Below are 2,671 nucleotides of genomic sequence, written 5' to 3'. Positions count from 1 at the left end.
CCATTTCAAATCAGTGTCACAAACTCCAAAAGACCAGGGGAACAGGAGTTAGGGGTAGGCAGAGTGGTAAACACAGGGGCCAGTACACAGGTGATGGACGGAAATACAGCTCTCAAGGAAACCAAAGTCAGATGCATTATTACAGCTAAGGACAAGGAAAAGCCTATGGCTTTTAAAAAACTTTTCTGCCAGTACCATACAAGTCTTACAAAGAAAGGTGCGACAAGTCAACTGACTTAAAAGGACAGAGGCTACATTTTCAGATCCTTTCAACTGCAAACGGTCGACCCTTTCCATTGAGGTTCAGCAGTGGAGTTAGCGTAGTCCAGAAGCTCAATGTTGGATTTGCAAATACAGTTTATTTTACAGAAATTCAACATTATAAACAGCAGGCACCTCCCACCCCACCCGCCAGCCCCCCTCCCCCCTCCCTGTCCCGCTGGGTACAGACCATGCTATGCAGAGAGTGAGCAGTGATGCGGCCCTAAGGCTTTGGAGGGAGACTCAGGAGCGATGGAACCTGCCTGCACCATGTCCTGCCTGCCCCGCACGCGCACACGCCTGCCCGCTGCACAGGCCACCAGAGTCTGTCTGGGCCCAGCCTGCACTGGACCAGTTACATGGATCCAGCCCAATTCTCCAATTCCTTCATATCATCCTCTTCCTCTTCCTTCTTCTTGGTGGGTTTTGATGGTAAGGTTATAGAGGGAACATTTGGTAGAGGGACTGTTTCGGGTCCACTGATTTCCAGCAAATTCTTGTCTAGTTCCTCCTGTTCTAGTTCTTCTAATTCTGCCATGAGCTCATCCTCATCAAACTCTTCTCCAAATCCTACAGGTTTTGAAATAGCTGTTGAAATCTCCTCTGCAAGTTCTTGCTGGTCAGCAATGTCCTGCATTAATTCATCAACTTTATCGATGTCCATGTTGTCGTGGGCAGCCTTCATGGCCTTAGCGGCATAGCCCATGTTCTTGAGCACCTCAGTGTTGGTATTGGCGTCCTCCAGGGCCTCCCGCTGAAACTCGATGGTTGACAGTGTGCCGTCGATCTGCGCTAGCTGTTTTTCATACCTCTTCTTGCGTTTCAGGGCCTGGAGGGCCGCGCGCTTGTTTTTGGTGCCGTGCTTCTTGGCGGCGGTCAGCTCCTGCTCGATCTTAGTCTCCAGGAATTCCTGCTTCTTACTTAGCATCTCCTCCGTGTCCCGCAGCCGCTGGATGGCATCCTGAGGGGTCGGGCCGCCCGGGCCGCCCTTGCCGGCCTTGCCCCCTCCTGCCCCGAACAGTTTCCCGAACACCGACATGGTGGCTGCTCGCCACGCCGGCCTCCGCCGCCCACTTCGGCTCGGCTCGGCTCGGCTCGGCTCGGCTCCAGCGCCCGCTCCCGGCCCCGCCGCTCCCTGCCTCCGCAGGCCTCTCCGCCGCCTCCGCCCCGCAGCTCCCTATTTTGCTATTTTAAATAAATGTGTTCCTGTATAATAGAATACAATATAATCTGAATTGTTATTCAGATGTTGATGTGTATGTTGCGTATTTTAAAAGACATGGGTTGGAAACACTTGGTATCTTCATATATATATCCACAATGTAAAGTTGAAAGTTGTGCACAAAAGCTCAGAAAGTTCATAGTAGGATTTTGTGGCCTGAATTATTCGGTTCATTAGTCTGACTTTTTGTTTTTCACTATTAACTTGACCACGTGGCACTAAATGAAAAGAGGACTTGGAAGCCATCTAGTGAATTTGGTTCTTGATCTTGACCAATGTGTGAAGGAGAACGTGTTACTCTTTGAATCTTGTGTTCTTATTACATATTTTTGAGCACTTTCTGTGTGCCCAGTACTGTACTAGCTTGTAGCCCAATGATAGTATGTATTTCCAATCGTTGGAATTTTCAATAAGTATTACCAACCTGGTATCAGCCTGCTTATTATTGCCTACTGATATCTACTAAAGTGCCTCAAACTACAACATTAAAGCCACGGCATCTGCTTGATGTTCTGTCTACCTCCAGCCCCCTGGCCCAGGCCCCAGGATAAATAAATGGCACCTTAGGTCATTGAGCCTGAGGATCTGGAGAAGTATTACCTACTGAATGTTTCTGGATCCAAAAAAACTCTCTTACTAGTGTGAAGGAAGCAAGGACCAGAAGAGGAATTTGGCATGTTCAGGGGATCATGGACCTTGTGTTCAGGCCTCAGGAACTGGCACCAACCCATGGCCTGGAGCTTCAGGGCTGCAGAAAGATAGAAGCCCTTGAAAGTGTTAAAGTAGCAGCCTGCAAAGGGAAATGGGATTTGAGGCAGTAAAAATGCTGAATGTTCTTTTATTTCTGTTTCATAGACATTAACTGGCAGGATATGTATGGTAGTATGAGCCCTAAACAAGTAAATATGGAAAGGTTTTATTCTTTTTTGCATATTCATCCCGACATGCACCAAAGACAGCTGTCTGTCACAGCCGGCCATGTTGGAACAGTAAGGTAGGAAAGCAAATACAGTCAGTGAGGTAAGGAGGCCATGAGTATTTGTTGGGTTTACTTTTTACATAGTGTTTGTTATTATAACTCAATATAGTTAACTCTAAAGTTCTGACAAATGTTTGAGAAACTAGCAAAATCAAAACGTAGGATGAGAGGTTATGCCTGCCACATGATCCAGAGTTTCAAATGGCTTT

The 2,671-nt window shown here is 47.4% G+C and overlaps 1 pseudogene; it reads right to left on the bottom strand.

Moving 5' to 3' along the window:
* Positions 1-416: 416 nt before the first annotated feature.
* On the bottom strand, positions 417-1,430 carry LOC118522123 (charged multivesicular body protein 4b pseudogene; annotated as a pseudogene).
* Positions 1,431-2,671: the final 1,241 nt, after the last annotated feature.

Source organism: Halichoerus grypus, chromosome 5, assembly GCF_964656455.1.
Source record: "Halichoerus grypus chromosome 5, mHalGry1.hap1.1, whole genome shotgun sequence".
NCBI classification, from domain to species: Eukaryota; Metazoa; Chordata; class Mammalia; order Carnivora; family Phocidae; genus Halichoerus; species Halichoerus grypus.
Note: the sequence above shows the minus strand (reverse complement) of the source record. Positions and strands in the feature narration are given on the sequence as shown.